The 23,637-nt window shown below is 51.1% G+C and overlaps 1 protein-coding gene and 1 long non-coding RNA gene across 2 annotated transcripts in view; one reads left to right on the plus strand and one right to left on the minus strand.

The window, feature by feature from the left end:
- The window catches only part of SEMA3G (semaphorin 3G), a 121,329-nt gene that overhangs the window by 15,103 nt on the left and 82,589 nt on the right, over positions 1 to 23,637 (plus strand). The window lies entirely within an intron of this gene.
- LOC127053672 (uncharacterized) lies at positions 9,619 to 10,143 on the minus strand. The gene is made up of 2 exons (XR_007775099.1): positions 9,973 to 10,143; positions 9,619 to 9,885 (listed from the first exon to the last, which is right to left on the minus strand). It is a non-coding gene; the product is annotated as an uncharacterized LOC127053672 (long non-coding RNA).

The raw sequence follows: 23,637 nt of genomic DNA on the forward strand, positions 1-23,637 counted from the left end.
ATGAATGGAGTCTTCAGGACCTTCTCTGGGACTCTGCAACCCGTAACCTGCCTAACTGCAGGCTGCCTGTTTGTTCAAGTGAATATACGGCTGGTAAAAGGTAATTGGACTTCCCATGAACTGGAAGTCCTCTGCCAGGATCGGCTCAGTCTCTGCCCCCCTCACTCCCCCCATTGACACACCGGCCATGGCCAGGATGATGCACCTTTAGTTCACGCTCTGTGGCCCATTCAGGCCACCATTTCTTGGGTGAGGCTACAACCAAAGGACAGGCTAGTCCAGGTGGTGAAGGTGGACCTACCCACTATCTTCCTACCAAGAGCCAGGCTGTTTGTTAACCCATTCCCCAGATGTTCCTGACCAGCCCTCGCTGCCTGTTGGCCACTAGTTATCCGGGCAGGATCTGAAGCAGTGACTTGGAGAGGAAATGCTCCACAGCCCCACACCCAGTCCCCTGAACTATTTGCTCCCACAACACCCCTCCAGATGCTGGGCTCCGCAGCTGTGAGGGTAGGGGCAGGTACCAGTGAGTATCGGAGGGAGGGGAGGGGATGTTGAGGCAGGCAGCTGAGTAATCCATCCTGGCGGTGTCAGGAAATGCACGGCTGGCTTTTCTCTTGAGCACTTTGGGAGGTGCCCGACGGGCCCTGGCTGCATTCAGTGGGCAGGGGTTTGCATGACCATGCTCTTCTCCCACGAATCGCTCCCACCTTGGGCTGGCACAGGGGAAACATTCTCCAGAAAGCCAGCTCCCCCGTCATTGGTGATAAATAGAAGCAGGCCCCAGCCTCCTCCCTGTTGCACTCCTGGGCCCACGGTGAGGTTTGTTGTGTTGAGGGCAAGAATCTCTGCCTATGTCTGTGCAGCTGGGCCTAGAGAAGGCAGGAGCAGTGGGCTCCTTTTTTCCCAAGAGCTTCTGCATCTGTTCGGGCAGTGCGGGAGCCAGCAAGGGACTTGTGCCTTAATCCAGTGAGGAAACCGCCCTGGACTGTTGTCAGCTCTCCAATGGCAGTGCTCCAGACGTGGTCGGAGCAGGCTCCACAGCAGCATCCCTCTCAGTCCTGGAGGTTTTGCTCAGGAGGTCTTCCCTTGGGTGGTGCTGCTCCCCTCCACCCTGAAGGACTCTATTCATTAGGCTTCTGCTTGGAGACCTTCCCAACACAAGGTGCAAACAATGAGACAGCTTGGCTTTCTGCAGGGACTGCAGCAATCACGTAACCCCGTAGCAGAGAGGAAAGCTGGCCAAGTGGGAGACCTGGATTCAAACCCCTGTTCTGACATGGATGGCATGTGATCCTGAGCAAGGCACTTATGGTACATCTACACTGCATTTAAGCACTTGTGGCTGTCCCAAGGCAGCTGACTCAGGCTTGTGGGGCTATCAGTCTGCAGTGTGTACATCGGCTCAGTCTGGCATCTGGGACCATTCTCCCTCATGGGGTCCCAGAACCTGCACTACAACCTGTGCTTGGTTGGCTGCACTGCAGTTGTACAGTTTCGCAACCCTAGTTCAGGCCAGATGTGGGTGTTCCATTGCTGTTTAGACATACCCTCAGGGTAGTTCATAGGGTGGGAAGACATAAGCTCTGCTTGAGCTAGTACCTAGAAATAGGCTTGTGGCCACAGCAGCTCATGCTAGCTAGCTCATCTCCTGACTTCTCCTGCAGCAGCTGGCCTCGCGTGTCTCTCCCACCTCACATCACCTGGTTCCAACAATCCTCCAGCCATCACCCGACTTAACGGCCTATGGACGTCACCTGATCCTATAATGCTGAACACCTCCCTTCATGGAGGGAGATGCTCCAAGTATGAACTTCCATGAAATGCCACCTGGACTGCTGGCCCTTGCATCGCCACAATCCCGTGATGGCTAGGTAGAGTTTGAGTTAAATCTGTGCCTGCCATTACCTTCTTGTCTCTGAGAGAGCTGGTGGCTCTGGGAAGAGCCCTCCTTGGTCTATCGGGATCTCTGTTTTCCTTCATCAAGATGGCATGTCTTTGACATCCAATGGCCCGGAGATGTGGAAGAAAAACCAAAGGCTAATGAGCGGACATTCTCTCTCTCTCTCTTTCTCTCTCCCCTCCCCCAGCTCCTTTCAAGTTCTGTTCAAATTACTGGCCCCCATCTCCATTGAAATAACTGTCCTGGCAGCAGGATCAGAGGGAATTTTCACTCCCTCCATGCAGCTGTGGTTCTGGGATAGATTACAAAAGCAATATTAGGAAATGCAAGAGGAGGAGCAGCCCTTCCTAGGATAATCCACTCGGGGCCTGCTTGCTGCCAGGGGGCCTGGCGCGCCATCTGTCAGCGCTCTCCCAGGGCTGCGTAAGCCAGCCGTGAACCCCATGCTCCTGGCTTTTATTTTAATTAGGGCAGCTGAAACCCTATAGGGAGGGGAAGGGGTGGGAGTGGGCTAGTATTAATGAGCCTTTTATGAAGTCAGCAGCCTCTTCTGTCCTGGAGAGCCTGCCCCTGGAGAAGGTGAAGGGTCAAAGAAGGCTTGAGTGTTTCAGGGAAAGGGAAGCTTTCTGTTTTTCTCTTTGACCTTGTTGGCTGGAAGCTTTTAATTACGGCCGTCCCTTCCCCAGTGGTCGGACATCTGTCAGGCAAGAAGAGCGAAGGTTGGCCACCTATGGTGGCAGTGCAGGTGATGCCCTCCAGTGATGGAGGGAAGGTGAATAGGAGAGAGGGAGATGCACCGATGAACTTGTGGAAAGGAACTGAGAGAGAAGCAGAACTAGAAACAGAACCACCAGTGGCCCAGTTCTGCAAACACCACCCTAATGGGCCTCTCGGCTTGGTTCTGTTTTTAGTTCTGCAAGCTGTGTGGGGCAGAGACTACCCAGTTTTATTTTTCTAAGGCCAGAAGGGGACCATGAGATCATCTAATCTGACACAGGCCATAGATTTCACCCAGTTACTCCTGTATTGAGCCCAATAACTTATGTTGGACCAAAGCATGTCTTCTGGAATGGCATTCAGTCTTGATGTTGCACACTTGTGTGTCTGTAATGCATAGCACAGTGAGGCTATCCTCTCCGACGAAGGCCTCTTGCTGCTAATGCTACATAAATAATAGAGGAAGGCTTGTGCTAGGATCCAGTTTACAACATCCCTTTGCTCTGTCGTCCTTTGGAGAAATCTGGTCTGAAGCAGAACAATTGAGAAGTTCCAGTTTGGTTCCAGATTCAGATCCAAATGCCATAGGCTCCACTGTGACTTTGATCGTCTGATAGAAAGTGGCTAACTCTGCATCCATCCGACTTCTAGTTTTTAATGTTAATTGTCCTTAACTCCTAGCTGGGAGCTCCCATAGGTCCTAACCTCAGTCTGGGGTGAACCAACCCCATTAATGTGACCCTCCCAGGTTCTGGGACCAATGTGCATTGCTCAGGTTGCAGTCCTGCCCTGTGAGCTGGGCTGTAGCAGGTGACGGGGGAGGATGGCCTAGTGAACACTGCCCTGGTGAGTCTGATGGGTGGGTGGGAGAATGAATGTTGTCTGAGGTCGCACTAAGGGCAGGGGAGAGGCAGAGGCAGCTCCTAGCCGCAGGCAACTGTCTTGGGTGCTCACGTCCTTTGGATTTTGCCCAGGCAGTGGATTGGGTGAGGAGCCCTGTATTCCTGCTGTGCACCAAGTGACCCATGGCTAAGCCTGCTGGAGCAGGGAAGGGACACCATGCTGACTGGACAGGGCATGACTGTGACCAAACTAAGTGCAGGGGAGGGTGGACGGCCCCGAATCTGAAGAGGATAGAATTGTACCTAACCTGCAGATCTGACAGTCCATGGATAGGCTCCAGCTAGGAGCCAGTGCTCTGGGTCAGAGCGCTGTTGTGCAGCGGGTGCCCTGGCATGGCACAGAGCTGGCAGGAACTGGAGTTTCCTTTGGGCAGGAAATTCTGCTGGTTTGGAACATAGTCTCGTTCAGGCTTAGGCTGGCCCATCTCCAGTGTTGAGGTGCAGCAGCCAGTACCCAATGGTAGTGTCAATATGCCCGACTCCTCGCATGTCAGACGTGCTCAGTGAGGGGGACAGCAGCGACGGCACTCTGTGTCCAAGCACTGCCAGGCTTTCCTGCACGCCGCCGTCCCCGCTTCAGCTCATGGCTACTCTATGGCCACATTGCTCCTTGGGGCAGAGCCTAGCTCCTCAGTCTGCATTTGCACAGTGCCTGGCACGGTGACGACCTGGGGCTCTTGGGTGCTACCAATATACGGGTGATGACTAAGAATCAGACCTTTCTCATGAGAGCACAATATTTACTTTTTCACCATCATTAACCCTTTCTGACCCGCAAGTCCTTGCTCATGACTGGGCCCTAGTCTGTTTTCCTGTCTTCGTTCTCATCCCTTGTCCTTGGTTACCCTAGATCCTTTGTCTGCCAGCCTTGCTGTCTTGGCTTAGTCCCTACCTTGCTCCTTTCCCTCTAGGCCTCTCTCCCCCTACTGCTCGTGAGGTAACCGAGACCCGCTGCCGACCTTCCTATGCTTCAGTAGAAATATACATTAGGGTGAGGCCTAGGTCTGCTGCCAGAGGAGGCATCGATTCTTCCTGCACCTCAGCCCAGCCTGGGTTTGATCCTGCTGCCTGCATGTGATTCAAGACAAACAGCAAGCGGAGCGGCTGACCACTTGGAGACTAGTTGCTCCCAAGGCTTGTTTGTGTGCTCACCTTCAGGGGAGATGCATTAGCCTTGGCTGAGGTTGCTTGCCTCTAGCATTAGCCCTATAAGTCAAAGCTTAGGTGCTTTCCTGATGGCGGTTTAACATTGATGTTGGGGTGCTCTCAGCCCTTTCCCCCGAGGTGTAGCTCTGCACCCCCAGCTGAGCTGGGTGAAGGGCTGCAGCTCCCATCAGAAGCTGCATTTCCTGGATTGGCAGGTTGCTCAGCAGTCTTCTTTTTGTAAATCCCCCTGCTGCAAGCTCACACAAGGCCCAGTGTGGCTCAGCCAGGCTTGGAGCCTGCAATGTGGCGGCGAACCACCATGCGGCGAGGAGAACGCTGACAGTGATGCCCTTCCAGCCAGCATGGGCTGTCCTTCCTGCTGGCTCAGGCCTGGCCAGTATCTGAGGCAGGGCTGTGGGGAGCTGGCGGGGAGAAGGGGATAAATTCTGAAATGGCTGCTGGGCCCATTGTCCCTGAATTTAGGCAGGAAGGGAGGAATGGTAAGTCCCAAGCCAAGACTAGGCTTAGGCTGTTCCCAGTGACAATACTAACAATCAGTGCAGCGAGTCTGGCAGTTCTCAGATCAGTCCCTGGCAAGCATTGTCCAAATCATTTGGATGAGACTCTTCCTTGATGGTAGAGGGGAGTCAACGACTAAGCAATGTGGAGCATGAATTGCCCCTCTCCTCCCAGAAGGTGCTTTCCCCAGACCAGAGCTTGAGGGCCTAGTCTGGGAGCCCAAGATCGTAGGAAGATGATGAAGGAATTCGGCTCCACCTCAGAAGAAGCTAGAGACTATTGATGGGAGTCACGAGAGTGAGTAGACGTGGACAATGGATGATTCTTCACGCCATGGCTATGGGGATAACTGAGGGTCATTTGAACAGCTGGTGGGGGGAATACAGAGGCTGGCTTAATATGCAGTTTCCTTCCCCACAGAGCTGGGGAAACAGGCTGTTTTGTAACCTTATTACAATGTCCCAGTCATCCAGGCTCATGGGCCACCCTGCCAGGTAATTCTGGGTCACCAGATGCATGTGGCAGGGTCAGTCAGGCTCACTGGGAGGTAAAATGTGGGGGCTAGCCGAGCAGGAAGAATGAGGGCAACACGAACGACACCGATCTGAGGCATGCTGTTGAGGTGGCTCTCAGTGCTGGAGGAAGAAGGTGGAGGAGCAAAGAGGGTAAACTAAGGCTCCCATGTATTGTCATTTCGTGTGTATGTGCTCTGCAATGGGTGGAGCCTAGCTGGCAGACGTGGGCTCTGGATTCGATCTCTCCTTTGTTTCTACTCAGGCCACTGCTGCACGCACTCAAGTTGGCTGCTTGCTGGCACGAGGACGCAGATGCAGTTGGGTTATGGGGCCAGGAGGGAAAGCTGTTCCGAGCAGCTCTAGACCTACAGTGGTCACCTGAGTCACATCCCAGAGGCCAACACTCCCCTGAACCATCCCCCTAAGTCTGGAGGTCTCACTGGGCTCTCCAGCCACCCTGGGGGATGATTTAGGAGCCGATGTAACAGCCAAGTTCTTCCTAAGATGGTCCTGTAATCAGAAGCTGTGGTGCGGGAATATGCAGTGGTGAATGCTTATACCAGGATCTCAGCCATAAGGGGAAATTATAAATTGTGCTGAGTGGGATTTAATAGCCAGGCTTCTGTGGTGAAGGGACCCTTATCTGCTGTGGTTGAACATTCAGTGCTATGCTGTTTGATGCGGTTGGCTGGGAGAAGCAGCTTGGTGGTCAGCTGAATTCCGGTTCCACAGCAACACTGGCTCATGTTTCCCAGACGACTGAAGATGCCCAGTCCCCAGTGGCAACTGGGAAGTACAAGAGTTTTGGAAACTTGGAGATGCTTAAAGTCTGGAGCTTCACTCGGGATGAGGTGTTGGGGTTGGACTCTGGATGGCAGTCAGACAGTTCTTGTGCAGGTGCTGTGTAGCCTGTGTGCAAACTCCCTGGGCGGTCTGGTCGGGGGAATGTGATCCAGGGATGCGGGAAGGTGATGGGTTTGTTTGACTTTTCCTAGCTCTCGAGTCTGTCCTGCAGTCTCCTGTCAGGATCAGCATTCTGGCTAGGCCTGTGTTTTGTAAATAGCTTTTATTTCAAATTATATGCACCATGTTATGGCTGCAAATGTTCTGTAAACAAGTTTTGTTTGCTCTTCCTCTGAGAATCTTTTCAGCAGTAGAATTTAATACTTTGTTTTAAAACAGCTGTGCGGGTTAAGATCCACCCTGTATGGTTTTTGTTTGTTTAGTCCCTACATCTGAACAATAAGGCTAATAACTTAATTTGGAGAAAACTGTTAGGGATAATAAATAGCTTCTGATTGCCTGATCCAATGTGAAAACATGGCTAACGATGCAAGTGCAGGAGAATTACAGAACCCCTGTGGGCAAACTTTCCATTTATATTGGACGCCCTTAAAAGCAAAGTTTAAGATTCCTTGTGTGTCCTGGACTGGGATTTGGTAAAACATATCTTTTAAATCAAGAGTACATGCCCACTGATTACTTGCATCGCTTAGTTGCCGCTGTATTTCGGGAATGGTGGCAGAGCTGGAAAATGCGATCGGCTTTACACGGCTGTTAGCTTGTCTGTAATCAATGACAAGGCGATATTTAGAGGGATCGCCGGGCTTGGGAATACCCCAACTCGTGGACAGAAAGGTGGATGCAGTGACCCTTTCTATTTTTCTTTCTTCTAGAAGCTGAGTGAGCAAAGCTTCAATAAGGGGAAGCCCTTCGGATTTTGTGGGAATAGGGGAAAATTTCCATGGCTGGGAGTTAACTACTTCGGGGGTATAGGTGGAATGATCGCCGACAGTTATAGGGAGGGCTTGCAGAATTTGATCATGCAGTTTAAATTTTTTAATATCCGAGACACCTAGCAGATTTTTTGATCCCAACAAGGCCTTTATTTTTCTTACATATTTTCTGTGGGCAATTTTAACCCAAACCACGGGTTTTTCTTGTACTGCATTGAGACCTTGAACAAACATAAAGGAGCCAGTAGGACAGTGGGGAACGTTGGGCTTAATAACGCTAACTTGAGCTCCAGTGTCTAATAAAAAGGAAGTGGGGGTGTCACCGTTAACTAACAGGGTGGTGTATGGGCGTTCATCGGTGGGATCTTTAATTTGGGCCGGGCAGCATCCGGCCCCTATTCGTTTTTTGTCCTAACATAGTCCTCCCAATTTTTCCAGCCTAGCTGTTCGGCTACATTTTGCTGCTCTTGGTTTGACATTTTACGCAGGGCTTCTTTGGGGATCCCTTTGTTAAGAAGGAAGCCGAATAGTGCCTGTTCAGCTTTAGTTCGCTCAGGATATTTTTGGGGATTAAACTGACTTTTTGGAGGGTTTTTTGGTTGCGAATCAACTGGGAGAACAACAGGCGGGGGTGGCAGTAACAACTTAATTTTACTAACCACTTCAAATAACGTTAAGATGGCTCTGCGAATGGCCGCATGCAAGTGCAGCATGGCACCGGTGTCAGCTCCAGGGGCAGCTTCTAATGCCAAATTAACCGCCTCTGCTGAGACAGGAATTTGGGTGGGATCAGTAACGTGTATAAAGGGTGTGGACACCAATTGCTGTTGAACAGTTAAATTAAGTGGATTTTGTAGTGGATCCCACAGGGCTATGGAAGCTCCTGCGATTGCCCATATTAGATCGTGTGGAGTAACTAAGGTTCCCGGAGGGATATATAATCCTTTAAAACTGCCTTGCATTGCTAAAATGGCAGCTGCCGGGGTGGTAAGTGGCCAAATGCGATTATTTAATAAAGCGTGACCTGGGAAGCCTCGTGCCCAATTGGCCGTTTTGGCTAAGGTGCCGGCCTCCTCGCAGTCCACCAATTCTGCTCCGTGTTCTAAGGCTAGCCGCCCGACCCAAACCATGGGTGCCTCGTCGGCTTTTCGTTGCGTTTCTTTTAAAAACTCTTTAAGTTCGGCCTTAGTTCGTGTTCGCAGTTCAGTAACCTGCGTGGTGTTGCCTGTTTGTGCGTCTATTTTAGTTTTAGTTATTGCAATAGGCAAAGCTTCTGCTACGGTTTCAGATTCTGCAAATTCTGGGGCTGTTGGCAGAGCTGGATACAGAGGAGTTTTAGGAGCTTCATATGGGGGTGGCAAAATTTTCCGAGAGGGACTTGGGGGGGGGTAGTGATGGGCTCTACCTTTTCTGTCTTCTTCTCATTATTACCTTTAGGAGAGCCTGGAGCTGCCTGTTTAGCTGCAAACATTGTGCCTCCATGGAGGACAGAACACAGATCGAGGGCCTTGCATATCATGCTAAACAGGACGGTGGAAACATCCTCAGATTTATATTCATCGGGTTGCAATTATTTGGTTTTCTTAATCAAATTTAATTCTTTTATCATTTGGCATAATAATTTATGTGCCGGATCAGCAGGTATTACCCGAGGTGGGGGAATTAATTTGGAAACGGTGCCTCCAGATTTTCTAACAATGCGGCTACATTCTCTCCAAAGTTGAGAGAGATCTGCAGCACTGAGGTTTTCCACAGTCTCTGTGCACTGAGGCTGCAGGGAACAATCGGCTGGCTGACACCTAAAGCTCGGGTGGCACCGAAGGAGGCATCCCATATCTGCCAGGGTTAATGGTACAGTATAACCTTTTAGAGTTTTGCCCGAGCCAAGAGAACAGATCCATTCTATTTTTGGATTAGCTGAATTTTGGCTAGTAAGAAGGTGAAACTGCAAATGTTGGAACTGTTCAGTTTCATTATCTGCGCAATCTGCAGTGTGCCACGGGCATGGCCCAACCCCCATGCATCCTGTTAGTGACGCCATGTAGATTGCCACGTACTTTTAGGGGCGAAAGAAAAATGCAGACCTGTTATTTACCAGGCTGCACGTGGCAATAGACTGTATAGGTAAGGGATGCAAGGAGGGTATGGGTCACGATGCAAACTGCAGGCACGCATACAACTAAAATTAATTAATTTAAAGTTTTATTGGGGATAGTTACAAGGGGTAGGGGAGCAGCGTATGATTAGCTAATAGGGTTAATGGAACTTAAAACATACAATGGCTAAAGTATTTACTATCAAACAATATTTATAAACAAAGATGCAGTAAACAATATTTATAAACACAGATGCAGCATTTAGTAATAACCAATACTTATGAATACAAACCAACTCATAACGACCGGCAAACGTAGAAACTCTGCTTAAAACACGTGAGCTGAGAGAGGCTTCGAGGTGATCAGGCTTGGTTACGGTGTGCATAAGGTACACAGGATTCGTTTTTCTTTCTCCTCTTCTGCCTGCACATGGCAGACCAGCCTAAAATACCCACTATGACATCATAGAAGTGTCATAGGGGACGGGGCCCAAAAACTGTGTGTGTTCGTTTCTGATTGGTACAAGCAAAGTTTACACCAAGTAGGGGAGCAGGTGCCTAAAAGTCTGGCTTCACCCCCAAAAGGTAAGGAAATGCATATAGTTTAGAATGCGTTTAACACTGAATGACAAAAGAAAAGGCCGGGGCAATACCGGTATGGGCAAGTTTTTAGGATGCAGACAGGAACTTATCTTAACAAGGCTAATAACTTAATTTGGAGAAAACTGGTAGGGATAATAAATAGCTTCTGATTGCCTGATCCAATGTGAAAACATGGCTAACGCTGTCTCTTAAATGTCCTCCATATACAAAATGTAATTATTAAATCACAGAATAGGAAGCAGTCATATTGTCAGCCTGCTGGGATGCATCAAGACAGAAAGACTGGAAGATCTGAGTAGAGAGATGGCAAGTGACTCTTTGTAGGTAGTTTGTTTGCTCAGAGTGTGCACCCATGTTAAACAAATGACTCCTCCCTCTGATCCTTTCATCCTTAAAAATGCATAACTCAGCTCAAAAGAGCCCAGGCTTTCCCTTGCTGTCCCGTGTCTCTGGCTTCAGCTCTGATCTTCCAGTCCTCACACAGCCTATATTGTGATGTTGTGTTTCTTGTAGGCGTTATCGTTAACCGGGCAGCCCCAGGGATGAGAGAAATGCCCAGTTTGGCTGTTTGATGGTTTCCTTTAATAGCACCCATCAATGGAGCCTTATAGAGATTGGGAAATATTTGCAGGGTCTGGGCTTTAAGGTGATAAAGGCTTGTATGATTAATCTTTGGTGAGCACTGTATTGAAAGGGAGGCAGAGACTCATAGATTAAAGCCAGAAGGGACCATTAGATCATCTGCTCTGACCTAATTTATCAGGCAGATAAATTTCCACATCTGCTGAGCAAGGGAAAATTGACCAATTCCTTCAACAGAGATGGGGTGGCTGGGTGGATATGGGAGCAGTGCTGTGAAATCCCACAGGCTGTATTGCCCTGCCCTGTCTCCTAGCCACTCTACTAGTTAGAGCCACGTCTACACTATGGGCATGACAGTGGCACGGTTACGGCACTGCAGCTGTAATACTGTAGCAGAGGTGTTTCTCACAGTGATGGAAGAGGTTTTCCCATTGCTGTAGTTGCTCTGCCTCTCCAAACCGCAGGAGCTAGCGTGACAAAAGAAGCCCTCCATCCAGCTAGCTGCGTCTATGGCAGGGATATGCAAGGGCACTTGGGACAGAGCTAGGTGGGTGGATCTCATTTTTAAGTATGCACTGGGCCTTGTTCTCACCTGTTCATGGTCTTTCATCCCAGCCTGAAGATCACTCCTACACTGCAGTTCCCCCCATCCTAATTTCTAGAGGGCAGTGGGCTTTCTGTGAGGTGACATGCAAAAGGCAGCAGCTCAAATGTCTTTGCAAGCATGTAGTCTGAGGGGAGAGGCCAGGTCTTCCGACATGCTGTAATGCACAAGTAAGCTTCGGGGGGCCATGTGTGTCTCTGATTAGATCAGTGGGGACCCCTCTTGCTGGCAAATAGTAACAGGATTGTTCAGGGAATCGGTCTGCAGCAGCCCTGCTGTATATTCAGTGAGGCAGGGCCTGAGGTTTCCTTTCTGCTTCTTTGCACCCTGAGCTGGTTCCACCCTATTTTCACCAGAGAGGTTGATCATGAGCCCTCAATGCCAGGTTCCTGAGCTGCAGCAAGACATTGTCAGCTGTTACTCCTCTGATCAGCTGCTCTCGGAATTGCTGCTTTGAAATCGGCCATCCTGGTGGTGCCTTTGGCTAGCTGATTTGGTCATGCCATGAGGAACGATGGGATTCAGGGACTGTCCTGTCAATGGTTAACTGAAGCCTGGGAAAAATCTTCTCTGATGCTCTGGGCTCTTCTCTCCAGTATCCCCAGCTGCCTTTGCCTTCCTGATAGAGCTCAGTTCCTTACCTGGCCCCCACCATCGCACCTCAAGCCTTCATTGTATCTAACCTGCCTGTAAGGCAGAGCAGGGTAATTACCACCTTGCGCAGATGGGGAGCACAGGGAAGTGAAGTGACTTGCTCAAGGTCACCTAAGAAGTTGGTGGGGGAAACAGGGACTCGAACTTGGGTCTCCTAGGCTCCTGCCCTAACCACTAGAACATCCTTCCCCATCCAGCTAACTTTAAGGCCTCCTAATATAAAATAATTGTTCTGTGGCTTCACCACCATCTTGCTAATGCAATCAGCCTGCCCCGGGAACTAACCCGAAGGCCACGCCTTAATGGTGCAACAGCAGCTTGGAGCTCCATCCCTCCATAAGGCAGGACAGCTCGCGTTGTATTTTCAGGCAGGAGGGGAGCCTGGGTATGTCCATGTCATGGGGAGGAGAAGAGCTGGGTGGAGGAGGGGCTTGTTCTGTGCCTTCTGGTCAAGATGAGCAGGGGTGTGGGTGGAGTGACTATAAAGGTGATGCTTTGGGCAGACCGCTAAACCGCCGTGGCGGGGCAGTGTGGGGGAGGAGGGTTTAGCATAACCCGTTGGCCTCAGGGTAGCGTCTCTGAACAGCCGAGAAGTAAGCGTTGCTCTGGGGACCCACTGTTGTTCTCAGCGCCAAGCGAGGTGGCCTGCTGGGTTCCACCAGGGTCCCTCCATTCCGGCTGCTGACCCCCTGTTAAAGCAGAGTGGAGAATGGGCAGTTGGAGAGTGGCTTGTTTTCTTTGCTTGTGGCAAAGGGATTACTTCATGTGGCTGGTTGCCATGGCAATGCTAATATTATTTCCTCCTTCTGGAGGTGCCCAAAGGTGGAGTGAAATGAGCCTCATTAACTTCAGGGAGTGCCAGCTTTTGCAGCAACTTCTCTCCTCCTCCTGCTTGGCTTAGGCCTCGGCATCTTTGGGCTCAGGAAAGAGAAGCGGTCTATAAGCTCACAACAGCACAGGACCCAGCCTGCATGGGGCCAGCGTGGTGTCAGAGCCCGAGCATCTCCCGTCTCTGACTCCATGGGCAAGTCCCTTCCCCTCTCTGCCTCACTTTCCCAAGGACCTAATGCACAGCTTCATGAGCTTGAGGTAGTGCCCAGAATATGCCAGGCACTTTCCAAGCACAGAGCCTGCTGTAGGCCGACCCTGCAGAGTGAACAGAACAGGCTGCCAAGACCCATTCAAGTGAAGGGCGGGAGAACAGGGATGCTGGGAGATGTTGTCCGTCAGTGTCTGCAAAGTGCTCCTGAAGGTGTGTGTGGGGGGGTCCTATTTAGTGTGAAGACCATGCTGTACAGTGGCCCCACCCTTTGAGTCTGAGCTGTCTTTGCCAGAGTGCTGTACCGTCTGGGGTCAGTGCTATAGCAATGGTCTCTGTGCTAGAGGGCTGATCTCTGTGCTGCTGCAGCATGATTCACTAGGGGCATGAAACGAAAGTGAAAACACGCCTCCCTTTGGAGGTCAGTGTGTGTGTGGGGGGGGAGCGGGGGATGTAGCTGGAATTCCCTCCCCACGATACATCGGTCACAACAGAGTCTGCTCTGGCGGCTGTGTTGTGGGAGAACTCTGTGCTGCCCTTTGACTCCCTGGGACCCTGAGGTCAAAAGTGGAGAAGGTCAGTGCTTTTAATCACAAGGGTGTTAGCATTTGTCAAAGGCCCCTTCTCTCTTGCCTCTAGTCGGTATCTAGCCTTGTGGGCCAGTGGCTGGCTGCCCACCCTAAGGGCCCCAAAAAGAGCCCTGCAAGGATTGTGGCCTGACAGAACTTGTCTAGGACAAAGACCCTTTCCCCTAGGAGCTCTGTGGGGATTGGGCATCTCCTCTCTGCTGCTGGCCCTGTGATCTAGCCCCAGCTATGGTCATTCCACTTGCCCCAAAGCCCCTGCAAGGAGCTGACTCTCCAGCAGCCTGCACCAGGCCCTATGTGGTGAGGTGGGCAGTGAGCAGCTCCCTCATTTCTCTGGCACTGGCCCGTTAGGTAATCCTGGGAGGGGAGAAACATCTGAACTTTGGAGGGGTGGGCTTGCCATGCCTCCAAGGCCAAGGACTGTGTGTGAGCCCAAATCTGCCTTGTGTAGCTGTGCCACAGGGCAGCTGGCATTGCTGTGGGGCCAGCTGGGGAAGTCCCTCTGAACATGACCATCCTCAATGCTAACAGCCCTGGTATACGGCTTACCAGGAGCATGCGGTAAAGGAGACCATGGAGAACTCAGGCCCTGAGCGCATTCATCCCACTAGAGGAACAGGGCTTTGATTGTTTGGTGGCTTCCAGCATGGCTTCGCCTGACGTTGGCCTGACACAGGGGACCCCACAGCAGAGCCTGGAGCTGGGGGCAGAGGGAAGCCCCCTCGATCTCTCCAGGCTGAGCCTGGGGATGGCTGGTGTGGGCTGAGCGGGGGACTGCAGCCTGAAGACTACTGGCACTCTTTCCTGGCAGCTGCTGAGGATGTGTCTGATCTTGTGGTCTGTGGTTGTCCAGTCTTGCGACAGAGGAGAGCCTGCCTTCCTAAATGTCCTGCAGTCATGGAGCCAAGGCACGTGGCTGAGAGCTGGCTGCTGAGTGACTGCCTACAGTCTTGAGCACCAGCATGCGCCAGCGAGGGCATTCTTCCTGCCATCCCATGCCCTAGGCATGGGCAGTTTGAGGCCCTAGCCCTGGGGACAGCACTTCCTTGCACAGAATCAGAGAAACGCAGGGCTGGAAGGGACCTCAAGGGCAGCAACAAGGAAATCTAGACCAGTCCCGGCAGGTGTTTGTCCGAAGTGTTCTGAAAACCCTCCAGTGACAGGGATTTCACAGCCTCCCTTGGAAGCCTGTTTCAGAGCTAAACTATTTTTATAGTTAGAAAGTTTTTCCTAATATCGAACCTAATTCTCCCTTGCTGCAGATTAAACCCATTACTCCTTGTCCCACCTTCAGTGGACACAAAAAACAGCGCATCACCATCCTCTTTGTAACAGCCCTTAATATTTTTGCAGACTGTGATCGTGTCCCCCGTCAGCCGTCTGTTCTCTAGGCTAAACATGCCCAGTTTGGCATTGCACAGTCCAAGTCTTCCAGCCTTCCCCTGCTGAGGCCTATCCACTATTGTCAAAATACCCCAGGGAAGCCGGGTCAGTATTTCAGGATGCCGTCATGCCCTAGTGCAAACATTCGGGAGACTCCAAGCTCTGCCTGCTGCCTGGGGGTGTTTGGGTCCTGGGAGCAGGCTGCAGCCAGGTTCTCTTTATGACCTAATTGCTAATTTGTAATGAATCTGGTTCTAATAATGTGGTGGTGTTTATGGAATACACCGTAACTAAGGGGCTCATTAAATTGGAACGGGATGAGGGCTTGGGAGCTGTGGGCTAGAGCTTTGCTGGTGTTATTGGTCAGCTTGCTTTCCCAGACAGCCAGAGGAGGTGAGCAAAGTGAAACTGAACCTAGGAGAGGAAGGATGGCTTTGTGGTTGGGGGCCCGGGGCTGGGACTTAGCAGACCTTGGTTCAATTCCCTTCTCTGCCACAGATTTCCTGTATAATTCTAGGCAAGTCACTTGATGGCTCTGTGCCTCAGTTTCCCCATCTGTAGACTGGGGATAATACTCTGTCCATTTAGACTGTCTGGGTTATGACTGTTTGTACTATGCCTGGCACAACAGCACCCTGATCTCAGCTGTGGTCTCTCAGTGCTACTGTAACATGAATATAAACGAGGAGTCTGCCTCTGGCTTCCAGGGGGTTGATTTTCATAACTTCCTGCACAATGCCCTGGGATGAGTGTTTTCCCTTTTTTGTTCTGATGAGGGATTAATGCAATCAGCTGTTTGGAATAAGCTACTTCAGCTCCTCCTTAGGCTAATGCCTTTGAGAGAGTGAGAGCCAAGGAGCTATTGGGTAGGGAGCCGATGGCAGAAAACTGGCTGAGGCTGGCTCTCAAGCAGCCATCAGTGGTGGTGATGGGGCACAATTCCTGGCAGCACTGCCAACCCTGACGAGGTCATCTCCATTATGCTAACTGCAAGGGCCAGCAGTGTGCAAAGCAAATGCCAGGTTGCGGGAAGGAGGATTATGTGAGAGTTTGAGGGCCTGGCAGAAACGGAGATGAGGCTCCATTTCTGCTGCTGCCTTAATGAAAAGTGGTTGTGGGAAGGAGATTAGGAGACTGGCCAGGGATAAATGTTTAAGTCAGGATGGAAAAGACAGAAGTGAGTGAGGACATGAAAAGGGGAGCCTGAGGAATCAAAGAGGGACAGATGTAGCTGGGAACAGGGACTGTCTCTCTGCTGTGGATTCGTACAGCACCTAGTACACCAGCCTGGATCCCTAGTTAGGGTTCCCAGTGCTATTATATGGGATGCTGGAAGGCCAGTGTGATCAGTATGAAAGGCCCAGGGCTGCCTGGGAGTCGGGGGAATGGGGCAATTTGCCCCGGGCCCCACAGGGGCCCCGCAAGCCCTAGCCCAGCGGCGGTCTGGGTCTTCGGCGGCATTTTGACAGTGGGGAGCCCTTCAGTGCTGCCCAAGACTGAAAAGCCTCTGCCGCCGAAATGCCACTGAAGACCCAGACTGCCGCCGGGTGAGTGCAAGTGCTGCAGCTCCCTTTCTTTGCCCCAGGCCCCCTGAATCCTCTGGGCGGCCCTGTGAGGGCCCAGGGCCTGTGTTAAGCTGTGATGTCCTCTTGCATGGGTTAGGCTGGGCAGACTCCACAGATCTGGGTCACCTGTGCTCTCCCAGCTGAGCTCCTTGGAAGGAAAGGCAGGAAGCAGCATCTGCCATGCCCTTGCTTGAACCTGTAGCTGGCGGTGTTAAGGAGGCGCTGTAGGAGCAGGGAGGGGAGGCAGATGGATTTTGGTGAGCCACCCACTGCTGCGGAAGCCCCCACCCCCTGCAGAAAAAACAGGGCCCCTGTAAACACAGGCCAGCCAGAAAAGGAGCCATCCAGAGGCTTAAGAGGAGTAAGAAGCTGATCTTTCACCGCTAAGAACTGAGTCTTGCCCTACTTGAGATCATATGTGAGAGGAGGGCTCTGATCTCGTGCACGTCCCTGCTTCCAGTGGAGGCTTGACACATGCCAAACCCCAGGATGCAGGAGGAGCCAAGAACTGGCTGTGTCTGCTTAGGAGAGAGCCAGGGCTGCGACAGCAGGGGTTCCAGGGCAAGAGGGAGGTGCATTGGCAGGGACATTGTGGGGGCATTGCTGGAATGTTGGGGTGTCACTGCAGGGTTGAGGGGCAGCCCCAAGCTGCAATGTGGGGGGCCCAGGGCTGGAATGTGGGGAGTACTGCAGGGCCATGCAGGGGGGCAGGACTGAAGTAGCAAGGAGTGCAAGTCAGGATGGAGCATGTGAGGGGAAGTGGGCTGCATGTCAAGGGGGAGTGTGTGTGGTGGAGGGATGGCTGCAGATCAGGGCTGGAGCATCCAGGGCTGGATTCCTCAGGGTTAGGACAGAGCCTGGTGCATAGCTGGCACTCGCTAGCCAGTCTGCCAGCTTGTTACACTCCTGTGCACCTGAGAGTTGTCCTTCCTCTGTCTCTAGGAAGCGTGTGATTGCCCAGAACCTCTGTTCCAACCTGACCCTCCCAGGCACAGAGGGACACACCTGGGCCGTCCTGGGCCAGGGGGCTTTGTGTCTTTTCCCAACAGGATCCTGGCCCATTCGGAAGGCACCATGGCCCCTTGTCCTTGCCATCCTGATCAGCGTCGCCCCAGCATTGCCAGCTGACGGCTCAGTGATCTCTGGCAGGGGACCCTCTGGGGCGTAATGGGAGTAGAGATCCTCAGGACCCAGTGAACAGGACTGACCTCCCCATGATGGGAGAGTGACAGGACTATAAAGGGGGGCAGAATGGAGGGTACCCCTGGGGTGTGTGTGGTGGGGGTTTGTTGCTCACCCACCACCAGCACAGCAGATATGCTGCACCATCTGTGCCCCTCTGGCCACTGGTAGCCATCGGGAGTGGGGCACCTCTGTCGGCCTTGTGTTGGTTCAGTGAGCTGCTGGACTCTTCACCTAGGGTATGAATGCAAGTGAGGGATTGGGGGAGGAGAGATGTGAGGGTGCCCTGGGTGATCCAGGGGTCTCTGTCGTGTGGTGGTGATAGGGAGTCCGATACCTTTGGTGCTGTGAGGAAACCACTGGCAGCTCCGGGGGGGGGGGCGGTGGGGGGGTGGGGAGGAGGAGCTGTGGAATGTGATGCCCTGAAGGAGCCTTGAGCTTGGGGGAGGCAGGAATAAGGGGGTGGGTTCTATAGGGATAGGAGTCTGTGCATGTGATGCCTGGGGGGTAGGAATAAGAGGGTGGCACAGGGAGGGGGTCTGTGCAGTGTGATGCCCTGAGGGGAAGGAATAAGGGGGTACCATGAGGGGGCCTGTGAGCATGATGCTCTGGGGGCCAGGAATAAGGGGTGCTATGGGGGGCATCTGTGCAATACGATGCCACAAGGAGCCTGTGCATGCTCAGGACCTGGCTGGGCAGGGGGACCAGGGGGTCAGTGCAGTACACGAGGCTCTGCCCTGTTGGAGGGGGCAATACCATGAGCACAGTCCCCTGTACCCATGCCCTGTCCCCGTGCCATGTCCCCTGGGCTTGCTAAGGGCCGTCCAGGCCACGGTGACCCTGACCCAAGAGCGGTTTCTCATCCAGGTCTGACTCTGCTCTGGAAACACTCAGCCCTGAACTGCACTTCATGGCTGGGGAGCAGCCGGGGCCAGAGCCTGCGAGGACGAGATGTGGCTCTGCTCTGGGTCATGGGCACCAAGGGCAGCTTGACCAGCCAAGAGCAGGGAGTGAGCCCAACGGGCTGGAAGGGGAAACTCTCATGTCTCCAGCATTTGGCCCGTAGAGGGCAGCATGGTGCAGCTTTTAGCATAAGAGATGCACAAAGTGGCGCAATGGGGCGTGCACTGGGCACTGGAGTTGGCAAGAATTCTCTGCTGCCAGTTCCAGGGAAACCACAGCAGAGCTGAGCTCCGTGCTCCTTACGTGCTGTTCAGCAAGCCCGGCCCTTGGAGCCCTGTCATGCTTCCTTGCCCAGAGCCCCACAGGGAGTCTGGGAGCGTCAGCAGCTGCTTCTTGGCAGGAGGCTGCAGGCCAGGTCTTGGCATCTCCATAGAGGAGGATCTGCTTTGCTGCCAAGGCTGCGTGTGCTGGCCCAGGGGATCTGAGGCAGTGTTTTCCGCGGGAATTAAAATGAGGGGGAGTGTTCGAATTTATGGGGGGAATGGGATGAGGGCCAATGAGGAGTGAGACTGTGAGGGTGAAGGTGGGCTGTATGGCACCATAGTAAAAACTGAAAAATGTTTCATGACCATTTTACTAGATTTAAATCATGTTTTAAAATCACTGCACAAATTAAAGTTGGCTACTCAAGCCTTCTATGAAGCACAACATCTACATCCTTCTTGGTTTCTTGTTATAATTTTGCACAACTCTGTTAATGAAACTTCTTGAATGCAATGTGAGTCCATCTTTGGTGGCTTCTCGTGTGTCCGGTACTTCCATTCCTTCAGTTGATATGCTCATTAGTTCATTCACATGATCAGGCAGAAGGCGGCTTCTTTCAGAACACAAAATTCTATTCAATGAGGAAAAGGAATGCTCAAATGTAGCTGTTGTGACTGGGAGTAGCAAGAGATGAATTCCTGCTTCTTTCATCCCAGGAAACATAGCACAAAGAGCGGGTCAGGCCACTAGTGATGATAAAAAAGAAGTTGAAGTCAAATCTTCACTCATTCGTCGTATGATATTCCATTCTCTGTTCAAATTCTCTGTTATGTCCTGATCACATGGCAGCACCATTGCTGGTAGTGCCTCACTGCACTCAACTGTCGGTGTTTTATAGGACAGGGATCTGTAAAAGCTACGTAGAGGTTGAGTAGAATCTAGAAGTCGCTGTTATAGATTTTTAAGAATCAAGTTTGTGTACTTTTTCAGTTGTCTTAACAAACACTTCTTGTCCTCTTCATTTAAGGAGTCAGTATAAATGCCTTCGTTAGTCAACTTCTGGACTGAAGTCTTTGCTTCTTCCAGTACTTTTGAATGGATAGCTGTCTGATTGATCCAAATGTAGCTTCTATTGCTGGACAAAGATCTACTACTGTTGTAGCAGATGCCTGGATGACATTGTTTAATGACCCAAGCGGTTTCAACCATAAACTTACGAGAGAGAATGGCAGTGGTCTTCTCTGAAAGTAGTTGCAAAAGCAGCCCACCAACCTCACTACTTAGATCCATCCCATCTTAGTAGATACTTTCCAAAGCCAGTAATAACGCATGGAGTAATTTTAAGACAACAGCCAAGGATCGCTGTTGCCAGAGGGTTTTCCCAGGTTGGACTAATTTGAACTTTAGTCCCAGTGTATCTTCTACATTTTCCAAAATATTCAGTCTTTTTGGACTCTTGCTGAAAAAAGAATATAATGAAGACGTTAAATTTATTTCTTTTTTAACGTCTTTTGAAGAGTCTACAGCTCGTACTAGCACTAGTTGGAATAGATGGCCTCTGCAGTGTGTATAGGAGAGATTAGGGTTATACTTTCCTCTGAGCAAAGCTTGTACTCCACAATGTCTTCCAGAGAAGTTTCAGCTCCATCAAATGCACAAGCAGCCATCTGTTTGGAGTCCAACTGACAAGCATTTAACTCTTTTACGATGTGGGTTGTCACAGATGCAGCCTATGTGTCTTCTATAATTTGAACATCTAGAAATGCATCTATTGGCCTACCACTGACATCAAGATAATGTACACAAATGACTTACTTCTTGATGTCCATTTGCATCGGTGCATTCATCAGCCATGTATGCAAATTTTTTGAACATGGTGAGAGAGTTCTTCACTTTTTCAACTGTTGAGTCTTTCACTGTTGCACCGCATGCTTCTAGCCACTCAGTTGAGTTTCTTGCAGAAAAGTAGTGAGCATTTGCTGGTCTTGTTCAGAACTAGTGTTCAACTGCAGGATGAACAAGTGACAATGCACTTAACATTGGCCTCCAGCTTGTAGTGTGTGGTATGTCTTGCTTAAATAGAAAGTATGATGCCACAGCTATGTGTGTTTGCATGAACTGTGTTGTGTCTCCAGCATTCTTAACAGCCTCATTAACACTCACCGGTGTTGTCTTTCATCAGTGGAGAATCAGAGTTCAGAGGTGCCTTCACATGAGTTCACCTCCCAGGTGAGGGGCAAGAAGGCACCTTGCTTGTTCCTCCAGCTGCTCACTGTTCACTCTATCCACTCTGGTTCATTGTGCCACCATACACTCCATTGCTCTGTTGCCAGTGGTCCTATGTTGTCACCTTCTGCAGCCAACTGCCACTGTGACCTCTGCGAGTTGGTCTCTTGAGGTTCCACCAGCTCTCAGTGATTTCAGCTGAGGTCTCAGTGGGGGAACCTCACTGCTAGTGCAGACTGGGCCATCTCTTCCACAGAAACACTGTCCCACAGCAGGTCTAAGCACTTAGACCTGATCATCAGTGATTTCAACTGTAGTGGTTACTTAACAAAACAAAAGACTATCTATGGAGCCTAATCAGCTCTGTCTTTAAACAGTGGAGAGGGGCAGGTCAAATAGTACTGGTGACTCAGGCAGACCATTAAGCAAAACACCTGTCCGCATCCTCTTTCTTGATGTCCTCAATCAGCACAGGCTAAGTACAGTTCTACTTCCCTTTACTCATACAATAAGAATAACAACATTTCATTACCCCCTGCATTCAAGTGATTTGTAACCCAATCCCAGCCAAAATCTATCACTTGGGCAACACAGCTCTGTTTGCTGGATACCTAGGTAGATTAGATGCGAATGTAAATACAATCTGATCCTGAAGCCTTTCCCCCAGCCCCCAGTGCATCGCTAGCTGTCAGGGAGAGCTCATTTAGACTAGGCTTACAAATCATCATTTAAAATTATTAGGTTGGCCAGCATCACCAAAATGAATGCACTGACATTGTCATAAAAAATAGCAGCTGTATAAGGAAGCTAATCAATGTTCATACTTTTCAAATCTATTATACTTTTTCAGATACACATATTTTATCATACACTTTATATGCTTTTAAAGTGTGTATTAATGTTTCAATTTCAATTCAAATTTCCAAACAATCACTACATTGGCAACACTGCATGTAACTAATTCACAAAACTGGGGGGGGAGGTGGGTGTTGGGGAAATTTGGGGGGTGTACACCCCCCAGGGGGTTACTGGGAAATCCCTGGTCTGAGGGCTCCCCTCTTCCGGCCCTGTTGAAAGGAGGGGCTGATTTGAATGTGCGTGTCTGTGGGGTCTCTGTGCTGTGGTTTGGCAGGATTTTGCAGGGCGAGTACAGACACAGCCAGGCATCAGGGACTAGTTAACTTGCCCTGCACTTTTGGCAAGCGATCAGGGAGAGATGGGGGTGGAGGGGGAAAGAAGAGAGAGAGGGGAAAATGGAAGGGAAGAGAAAAGAGACCGGGAAAGGGAAGACAGGGTGGTGAGGAGATGAATAGAGGTGGGAGAGAAATGGGTATAGGAGAGGGAGTGAAAAAGGTGTGTGGGGGAGGGAGATTGCACAAAGAGAAAGAATTAGAGACAGAGAAAAGATGGCGAAAGAACAAGGAGAGAAGAGAGATCAGGAAATCATGAGGAAGAAGAGAGGAGAGGAAAACGGAGCAGATGAGCGAGGAGGGAAAAGGCCCTGAGGGTTATCTCATGCCTTCCGCTGCCAGGGATTACAAGGTCCTTTGCAGACTGAGCTCCAAATGCAGCCACTTCTGGGGTGGAGCATACAATAGTTTACTGCACCATGACCCAAAAGGTTAGGACAGGAAGTGATCTCCTCCCATTGAAACTACTGGGAGAATTTTTTGAGGTGGGCCCAACGTGGTGGTTGCTTGAGTTGGAATTGGGGCTAGGACTTGGGGAGGGTGTGTGTGTGTGTGTCTGTGTGTGGGATTGGCTGGATAAATGCCAAGGAATCTTCAATGATCACAAGTGCTCTGGCCTTAGGGCCCATATCTCTGAAGAGAGGTAGTGCAGGGGGAGACGAAGGGGATTGGGTCAGAGAAGGAGTAGAGAAGGGGGGAGAGACAGCCAGGGGCAAAAATGCAGGCTCTGCCCCTCACCAGTTTTTCTGTTCAGTTCTGGTGAAGAGATGCGAAATGCTGGGAGGGGAGATGGAACAGAGAAATGAGGCCATTGTGCCTGCAGTGTTGGCCCATTGCATGAGCTTTTACCTCAGACCATAGCTTAGGGGGGTCTCTCTCTCTCTGGAGGGTGTTAGGCACTGAAACAGAGGGGTGGACATCAGCTCCCCCAGAATTGTCATTCCCTGGAGAGACAGCAGGTGCTGGCATATCAGACCCATGTGGCCATCCCCCCAGCCTACGCAGGGCTCCCTTTCATTTGGCTGACTGTGTGTGCTAGGAAGCAGCCTGTGGTCTGGCCTTGTGGAGATGGCCCTGCTGGCTCCCCCGCTGCATGGTGTCCGTCACACTGGAGGAAGCTGCCCTTGCGCTGTGGATAAATTGCACTGCTATGGAGGAAATCCAGGCGGTGGGACGTAAAAGCAGCAACTTTGGGCTATGCTCTTTCTGCTGCAGTCCCAGCTGGCAGGCTGGGCGCGGAGCATGTGCCAAATCCCTTGGCTTCCCCTGGGGGAGAGGCTGTGAGGGGAAGTGTCCTTTGGCACCGAGGTGCTGCAAGGAGC

The sequence above is a fragment of the Gopherus flavomarginatus genome, chromosome 6, assembly GCF_025201925.1.
Source record: "Gopherus flavomarginatus isolate rGopFla2 chromosome 6, rGopFla2.mat.asm, whole genome shotgun sequence".
Taxonomy (NCBI): domain Eukaryota; kingdom Metazoa; phylum Chordata; order Testudines; family Testudinidae; genus Gopherus; species Gopherus flavomarginatus.